Raw genomic sequence first — 10,240 nt, 5'->3', positions numbered from 1 at the left:
TACATGACATGATAAGTATAGTGAGATTTAATTGGGCATTACGACAAAGTACATAGACCGCCATCCAAGCGCATCTATGCCTAAAAAGTCCACCTTCGAGGTTATCATCCGAACCCCCTCCGGTATTAAGTTGCAAAGCAACATACAATTGCATTAAGTATGGTGCGTAATGTAATCAACAACTACATCCTCGGACATAGCGCCAATGTTTTATCCCTAGTGGCAACGGCACAACACAACCTTAGAACTTTCTGTCCATCGTCCCAGGTGTCAATGCGGGCATGAACCCACTATCGAGCATAAATACTCCCTCTTGGAGTTAAAAGCAAAAACTTGGCCGAGCCTCTACTAGTAACGGAGAGCATGCAAGATCATAAACAACACATATGTAATAACTTGATAATTAACATGACATGGTATTCTCTATCCATCGGATCCCGACAAACACAACATATAGAATTACAGATAGATGATCTTGATCATGTTAGGCAGCTCACAAGATCCAACAATGAAGCACAATGAGGAGAAATCAACCATCTAGCTACTGCTATGGACCCATAGTCCAGGGGTGAACTACTCACTCATCACTCTGGAGGCGACCATGGCGGTGTAGAGTCCTCCGGGAGATGAATCCCCTCTCCGGCGGGGTGCCGGAAGAGATCTCCGAGAATCCCCCGAGATGGGATCGGCGGCGGCGGCGTCTCAGTAAGGTTTTCCGTATCGTGGTTTTTCGCATCAGGGGTTTCGCGACGGAGGCTTTAAGTAGGCGGAAGGGCAGAGTCGGGGGCCGGACGAGGGGCCCACACCATAGGGCGGCGCGGGCCCCTCCTTGGCCGCGCCGCCTTGTGGTGTCGCCACCTCGTGGCCCCACTTCGTATGCTCTTCGGTCTTCCGGAAGCTCCGTGGAAAAATAGGCCCCTGGGTCTTCGTTTCGTCCAATTCCGAGAATATTTCGTTACTAGGATTTACGAAACCAAAAACAGCAGAAAACGAGAAGCTGGCACTTCGGCATCTTGTTAATAGGTTAGTTCCGAGAAAATGCACGAATATGACATAAAGTGTGCATAAAACATGTAGGTATCATCAATAATATGGCATAGAACATAAGAAATTATCGATACGTCGGAGACGTATCGGTGGTGAGACTCCGATCGGAGCGGTGATAGGTACGCTCCGGATACTCACTCATCCTGGCAAAGTACTTTTTGATGCCGGTGCAACTACATCATTCATTTCTCAGCAATTCATCATCAAACATGGGATTAGTTGCACTAAGTTAGATACACCCATAACTATACTTTCCGCGGGGGGAACGATAGTAGTAACTCATACCAAACAAAAACAAGTCATTATGATCAATAAGTGCGCATTTGACGCAGACCTGTTCATTTTACCGATGAAGGACATTGATGTCATTCTTGGTATGAAGCTGGTTAGAAGCTAACGGAGCATTGATCGGCTGTGTGAGCAAGACGAGTGTCTTTGAAAAGCCCCGATGGAAGTAGAATGATCTACCAAGGAGACAAGCATACACGGATCGAAGTCGAGCTACAAGCTGAACAGACATGAAGGAGGTGAAGTTAGAGGATATACCTGTAGTGAATGAATTCCGGGATGTGTTTCCTAAGGAATTACACGGAATGCCACCAGATAGGGAGATAGAATTTACTATCGACCTAATTCCAGGAATAGCACCAATTGCAAAAGCACCATATAAGATGGGGCCTAAGGAGTTGAAAGAACTTAAGGAGCAATTGGATGACTTGGAACAAAAAGGATTTATACAAGAAAGTGTTTCACCATGGGGATCACACTGTGATCTTCGTAGATAAAAGAGATGGAGGTAGAAGGATGTGCGGAGACTACGAGAATTTGAACAACGTCACAATCAAGAACAAGTACCCACTTCCAAGAATACAAGATCTATTTGATCAAGTTATAGGCGCGGGAGTCTTTTCCAAAATTGATCTAAGATCCGGTTATCACCAGATAAAGATCAAGAAGGAAGACGTTCCGAAAACTGCCTTTGTTTCAAGATATGAACATCATGAATATCTTGTAGTGCCTTTTGGATTAACCAATGCCCCAGCATTTTTCATGAATCTCATGAATAAGATTTTCATGCCATGTCTAGACAAGTTTGTCATCGTATTCATCGATGATATCTTGATCTATTCCAAAGATAAAGCTGAACATGCTGAACATCTGAAGATAGTGTTGCAAACACTAAGAGAACATCAACTCTATGCCAAATTCAGCAAGTGTGAATTTTGGCTAGATCAAGTGGAATTTCTTGGTCATGTAATTAGCAAAGACGGAATAGCTGTTAACCCGAGCAAGGTAGCAGCAGTTTTAGAATGGGAAGCACCCAAAACTGTCAAGGAAATCCGAGGATTCCTAGGAATGGCAGGATACTATCGAAGATTCATTGAAGGATTCTCCAAGATAGCAGGACCAATGACGAAGTTATTAAGGAAGAACACACCATTTGTGTGGTCAGAGGAGTGTGAGAAGAGTTTTCAAACTCTGAAAGAGAAACTCACCACAGCACCGGTGTTAGCAGTTCCTGAAGTTGGCAAAGATTACACCGTGTACTGTGACGCATCCAAACATGGATTGGGTTGTGTACTCATGCAAGATCGGAAGGTAATATCATATGGATCGAGGCAACTCGGACCTCATGAAGTGAACTATCCAACACATGACTTAGAGTTAGCGACGGTTGTATTTGCACTTAAAACATGGAGACATTTTCTCTATGGAGCCAAGTGTGAGCTCTATACGGATCATAAAAGTCTCAAATATTTCTTTACTCAGAAGGAACTCAATATGAGGCAGAAAAGATGGCTAGAATTAATCAAGGATTATGATTTGACCATCAATTATACTCCAGGAAAGGCTAATGTTGTAGCAGATGCTTTGAGTAGGAAGAGCACTGGAGGAGTGGAACAAGAGTTATCACCGGAGTTGAGGAAGGAGATAAGCCAAGCCCAAATACAACTTTGGGAGAAAGAAGCTCATGAAGGACTATCGGCTTTACAAGTAGCCGATGAGTTAAATGTCAACCTGAAGAATGAGATAATGATGGGTCAGTTGGACGATCCATTCATCATGGAGGAGATGAGAAGGATAGATGAAGGGAGACCATCAGAATTTCACCGAGGAGAATCAGGATCACTATGGTTTCAGAAGAGGATTTGCGTTCCGGATATTGCTGAAATCAAGGAAGTAATACTTCGGGAAGCCCATCAAACACCATACTCCATTCATCCGGAAAGTACGAAGATGTACATGGATCTAAAGGAGCTATTCTGGTGGAACAACATGAAGAGAGAGATAGCACAATATGTGGCGGAATGCCATACTCGCCAAAGGGTGAAGGCTGAACACCAGAGTCCGGCAGGAAAGTTACAACCTTTACCCATTCCAGAATGGAAATGGGAGGAGATAGGAATGGATTTCATCACCGGACTACCCATGACTAATAAAAAGAAGGACATGATATGGGTAATCGTGGACCGGTTGACGAAAAGTGCACATTTCTTAGCGGTAAACCAACAAGATAAAGGAGAGAAACTCATCGATCTTTACATCAAAGATATCGTGAGTAAACATGGAGTGCCCAAGAAGATCGTATCGGATCGAGGATCCGTGTTCACGTCAGCATTTTGGAAGCAATTACATGAAGCTTTAGGATCAAAGTTGGACTATAGTACCGCCTATCATCCTCAGACAGGTGGACAAACGGAGAGAACTAACCAGATCTTAGAGGATATGCTTAGGGCTTGTGCCCTAGACTTCGGAGGATCATGGGAGGAGCACTTGCCACTAGCAGAATTTTCATACAATAATAGCTATCAAAGCAGCATCAAGATGGCACCGTTCGAAGCCTTGTATGGAAGGAAGTGTAGATCACCCATATGTTGGTATGAAGCTGGAGCAAGCAAGGAGTTTAATCCTGATTATGTCAAGGAAAAGCAACAAATCATTGACATTATAAGAGATAGGTTGAAGATAGCCCAAAGCCGACAAAAGAGTTACGCAGATTAGAAGAGAAGAACATGGGAGCCACAAGTTGGAGACATGGTATATCTCAAGGTGAGCCCGATGAAAGGACTTCAGAGATTCGGAGTAAAGGGAAAGTTAAGCCCTAGGTACATCGGACCTTTCAAAATTCTGAGTCAAAACCGAGGGTTAGCTTTTGAATTGGAACTACCAGGAAGGCTATCTCAGGTTCACAACGTATTCCATGTGTCGCAACTCAAAAAGTGTTTGAAGACCCCAGATGAGCCAGTATCACATGAAGAACTTGAGTTACAACCAGATTTGACATACATCGAGAAGCCAGCGAAGATTCTCTAGGAGAACTGGAAACAACTCAGGAATCGAGCTATTAAGTACTGCAAGATACAATGGAAGCATCACCCCGAGAGGGAAGCTACCTGGGAAAAAGAGGAAGACTTGAGGAAAACATATCCCGAACTCTTCGGGTATTACAACCACAACTTCGGGACGAAGTTTTCTTTAAGGGGGAAAGGCTGTAATGTCCCAGGTTTAGAGACGATCGAGGGGTAGATTTTAGAAAGGGATGTGCATTGCATTGCAAATTCTGGGGAAATTTCGCGCTTTTAGACAAAAACTGCATCGAAGGAGGACAAGTTTCTCTCTCGACACCTTACAGGGTTAGGGTTTCGAGAGTGCGACAAACCTGTTCCTTATCCAACTAAACTAGGGTTTTGAGAAGAGAGGGGAGAGTTTGCATCACAAACTTAAGTTGCATGATTGAATTCTAAATTAAATTGTATGATTGAATTCAAACCAAATTTGAATTTGAATTTCAAATTCAAACATCAAATGGATATCTCATTATTCACACTTGAGCTAATTCAATAAAAAATTATAAGTAATCAAGAATATAAATAGAACAACAATTATAGAAAGCTCATTAAGGAAAATTGAGCTTTATTGATAATCACACATGATACATTGTCAATTACAATATCCAGAAAAGAAATATGAAGTTACAACACATTACATGAATTGATGAAATAGAAAAAGAAAGAGGAGAATTACAAATAATGAAATATCCTAAACTACAAGACAATCTTGAGCTTGATAATCTTCATGACCATTTGATCATCATTTTGACCCTGCACATAATCACAACAAATAAAAGTTATGCCAAGTGGCGGCAGGTTAAAAATCAAATGGAATTGGTGAGGATATGACCAAAGCTGCCGAGTTGATCCATTCCAAGTCCAAGTGCACAGCACCAGGCTACACACACACACAGCCTGCTCACAGGGTTGTGTGCATGCATCACACACACATAGTGAGTCACCAAAGGGAAAGGTGGAGCTGTCGACCAGAGAAGCAAGGGCCAACCATATAAAAACTTTTCCCCAGTAAACCCTAGCTCAGTCATCGACCAAGCAGCGAGGGTAAGTCATCGAGCACCAAGAACAGCTCAAGAACACCAAGAACAGGTGAACAGCCGAGAGCTGTTTCACCTATTCCCCAAACACAGAAATTAACCAAGCATCAAGCTCACAAGGAGGAGCAGGGCAAGCACCAGCTCATCATGAAGCAAACCAACCACCGGAAGCAAATCCTCTACCACAACAACTTTATCTAGGAGGCTGGAGTGAGGTATACACATCATCATGAACAAACCAAATGGTTTTGTTCATAAATTACACGAGCATGATCACAAGCACATAAAGGGTGGGGTAACCCTGTTTTGATCATCATTTGGTCAGAGACCAAGTGTAACCTGGTAGAAATGGCAAGGACCAGGGATCAATCAAGCCTATACCCATGGTTATGCCAACAAGAATAGTGGTAGCATGTAACACCCCACTTTTTGCAACCTTGTTTATTTGTCCATAATGCAAAAATTAGGGGGAACAAAAACTTTTTCTGTAGACTAATTAAGATGAATTGCCTTGATCTGTCTGTTAAGATGAATTGCTTTGATCTGTTGGTAGATGTATTGTCTTGTTTTGCTTGTTGAGTTTTGTCTTGAGCTACCTCGTAGATCAACACCTCTAGTGGTCAAGCAAGCAACTCACCTAATAAAACACCCATGTGACTTAGGAAAAGTTGTTTTCCTTTTTCTCCACATCAAACTTTTCTACTCATGGCAACATGAGTGTGCCTACTTAAAATTCGTCTTTGTGTTTAAGTTAGCTCAAATCATCCTTGATTCCAAACTTGCACCCTTCTCTTTTACCCACTCATCCTTGTTGGTTTTGAGGCCATGTCGACCATCTGTGTTGACAGGCTTTAAATGTCCAGATTTTGGCAATTGATCTCTAAGCACCCAAAACTGTTATTGTTGACTTCAATGCATGGATCTCATCTATGCAGCATTCTCTTCAACCTCCACATCTTGCATGTCTCAGACTATCCTTGCAGCACATATATTCAACTTGATCTAATACCCTATCCAGTGTTTCAACACTAGAACACTTCCTTCAATTTTACCTCTTGTTTTTATTCAAGTTTAATCTTCACAAAACCAAGAGTGGGAATGATGGGTACATTTTGTAGCCACCATCTACCCTTGAGAACACTTCTCCCTAAATTAAGTTTTCTTCTCAAAAATCCTATTATTTCGTTCTCAAGTTTTGATCACAAAACTACTTCTAGTTTTATTAAATCTTTTCAAAATATTTCTTCAAGGAAAACAAGGAACTGAAATGGGTTTTGTTTCTCATCCCATTTCTACTAAAAGTACTGATTTCTAAAACATTATTTTCTATCTTGCCTTCTTTTTAACAAAAGGTTTGTTTAGGGTACCTATACTATTTCTTATTTTCCTCTTGCTTATTTTACATTTGAGAAAAACTCTATTTTACTTGAGAAAGTAAGTAGAATACTTTGAAATGTTCCCAACTAGTTTTCTCTCAACATTTTCAAATTCCATTCCACTTGAGTTCATTCCCATTTGTCCCTAGACAATTGAGGTGTTTCACAAACCTTTCAAATAAATCCTTTTTCAAATGGCAACACTTTCACATCTTATGCACACCTCTGATCTACCACATTGTATTCCCCTATCATCCAATTTTTGATCAAATGGATGATCATTTGATACTTTCAAATCACTTCCAATTGACCTCTTACTTGAAGAGCAACTTATATTTCATCATGCCCATCTCAATCCTCTATTCTTTTTCATCATCACCTTGACCTCATGAATTGATGTCAACTTCATACTCCTTTTTATCTATATGTATCTACTCCTATTTTTATCATTATCAAAGTCACTCATTGACATTACCTCCTCAACATCATGCCTTGATCTATTCACATGAGTGTCGTGCATCTCTCTCTCTTTGTTCATTTTTGAGTGGCACATGAAGGAGCCGGCCATGGCAAGATTTTCGGCCAGCTCTCCCTCCTTACTTTCTTCCTCCACAAGCCTTTCCCTCCCACCTAACCAAATCATTAAATGGGCAGCCACCCACCTTAGCCAATCAAAAAGGAGGCAGCCAACCATCCTCCCTCTATAAAAGAGACTTGGCCGGCCACCTCCTCACCTTTGGCTTCATTATTTCACTCCCCACTCACTCCTCCACCTTATCTACACCCTCATAACCCTCTCCTACCTCTCCCCCCACGAAAATGCTGCTCCTCCTAGCTTCATGGCCGGCCATGGCCATGGAAAGCCACCTAGATGAAGCTCTCCTCCTCCCTCAAGCTTCCCCTCACCATGAGAGCCTCCCTCTCCCTCTCTTCTCCCCTAACCTTTGATGAATCCAGCTCCCTTTCTCCTTTCTCCTCTCACAAGATTGGATCTTGATGCAGGTGCATGTTGGTCCAAGCATGAAGAAGGTTGAGCTATCCTCATATCTGAAGTTCTTGAGCAAAGTTCGTCCAAAACCTTGCAGTAATTTCTGTAATCTTGCTGTTTCAGATTCTGGTACGAACTTGTAAAATCCACCAAATCTCGTGCGCAGATCCAAATCGAGTGATTCAAAGTTCCACAGTTAGAAACGGAAAAGATATACAACTTCGCGTTGGTCTCATCCTCAAATTAATTATGGATTGTCCGTGGTAAATAAAGTTCTATAAACATGCAGATTCACTGTTTGTTAGATTTGTTCCGTTTTACAAAACCTTTTTGAGCAAACTCAACTGTATGTGAAAGCTCTCTTCAATACCTTCATTTTGGCGGTGTTTTCACTTCGATTGACCTCCTGAAACTGAAATGGTTCACAGATGAAGATCTGGTCAGATCTGACTTTGTCGAATTAAACCAGGAGCTTGGGAACGAATTTTTGAATGAAACAAATTGGGTAAGAACCAGCTTTTCAATACCTTTCAGACTCAACTAACCTCATATTTTTATGAGTTATGTACGATTTGTGGTGAATTAAACTTGTTCTGTGTGTTCTGCAGACATAGCTGTTAGCTTTTAAATCACCAAAAATCCATATTTGAACCTAATTGAGTGATTCCAGTTCTGTAGGACTACTGAATGTTTTCTTAATCATCTCAAACAAGTTTCAAACCTTTATCTGTTCTGTAACTCCAGAGGTAAAGCAAATGGTATAGACATGCAGTAATCTTGTCAATCCATTTGTGAGAGTTTCAGAAACATTTTGAACCCAAATCCAATTGTGTGTGCATCTCTGTTTAAGTATCTTTCAAATGCCAGTGGTCTCATATTTTTAGGATTTTTCTACGATTTATGGCTTACAGATCTTGTTTTACTGTACAGTAAGATTCAAAGAAATTCCTAAAATAGTAGGTTTAATATTTTTGGGTGATTCCAATTGGGTTAGTCTTGTATTAGTACTGGCCATCTAGGAAAAATACTCTTAGTCTCTGTTCATGCATATTTGTTACTGTTAGTAATGTATATGTGTGACATGCTTTGTTGGAGCAAAACTTTTCGGTTTATTTAAAACCCTTGGCCAACTCTTTTTAGTAGAGATGGGCAACCTTTGTTTTATGCTTGCAAAACAAAACCTCCGCAATTTAACTTTAGCCCTATTGTTTTGCTTAAGTTTTCAAATGATGTGGAATATGGTTTGCTTCCTATTTTGAATGTTGTGTTATGTGAGCAAACTAAGTTAGGAAAAACTGTTTTCTACTTTTCCAAAAATATTTGAAAATGTTTTGTGAATGTATTTGATGTCAAACTAATGCTCTTGTCCTCTTTATGATGTTATCTACCAGGGGATGTTTGGTTTATACCATGGTGATAACCGAGAGAGGCAATTGCTAAGTTGTGATACTCTCATACCTTTACTAGGTAAATAACATGGGTTCTTTTTAAGTTGTTTGTGGTATCTATAAGTCCTTTGTATGGTAGCTCTTTATTGAATGGTTAAATTATGGTTGTTGTATGTTTGTTTTGTTGGTGCAATGTGATTGATTGTGTTCCTTTTATATTTTCCGGCGATAGATGCGAACAATTCCGGAGAAGAAGAAGGAGTGGATTGGACAAGGAGTTTATTTATATTGTTGGTATTCTTATTTGATGGAGTTGAAGAAGTCCAGGGACAAATAAGCCAAGGCAAGCCATCTCTTGATCTCTGAATGTTGAATCACATATTGTGGTTACTTTGTTATTCTTGTCTCTCGATATATTTTGTGTGGTATCTACTTATGTTGATGGAGCGTGCTCACCACGAGCATGTTGGATTCTCTTTGACACCTCACCTACCATCCCCTTTAGGGAAATGGTGGTCATTATCATGATCTTGGTGTACCCTCTAAGTGTGAGGGGTATGCCCACTTATCTTGTGTGTGTCGACCTCTTGGCACCCTTCTTGAACCCCTTGTTGATGTTACTGCATACTTACTCTCGAGTATGTTGAACCCCTTGTTGATCTTATGCATGCATACCCTGAGCATGTATGTCCCCTTGTCCATCTATATTATCATCTTCTTAGCGGTATGATGATTAACATCTTGAACCTTGTTGAATCTTCCAACTTATGTTGTCCCTATACATGCTTATCCTAAGTATGTATGATCCCCTTAACACCTCAATTATCATCCCCTTAGTGGTACGATGGCTAGCATCATGTCATTGCGACTCTTAGTTCCTTCATAAAACTATAGGTTGGGAACCCCCTTGGAAAAATACCTTGTTGAAAAGAATTTTTGAAAACCTTGGGTGAGTTGGACTTACCCAAGCGTGTGTTTATGAAGGAAAGGATCTTGGCAAAGATGGTTGAAAAGAAAATCTTGTTTTCGAAACCTTTGGCGCCTAAGTATTCAC

The sequence above is a fragment of the Lolium rigidum genome, chromosome 7 (assembly GCF_022539505.1).
Source record: "Lolium rigidum isolate FL_2022 chromosome 7, APGP_CSIRO_Lrig_0.1, whole genome shotgun sequence".
In the NCBI taxonomy this organism is placed as follows: Eukaryota; Viridiplantae; Streptophyta; class Magnoliopsida; order Poales; family Poaceae; genus Lolium; species Lolium rigidum.
This window is presented reverse-complemented; position numbering follows the sequence as displayed.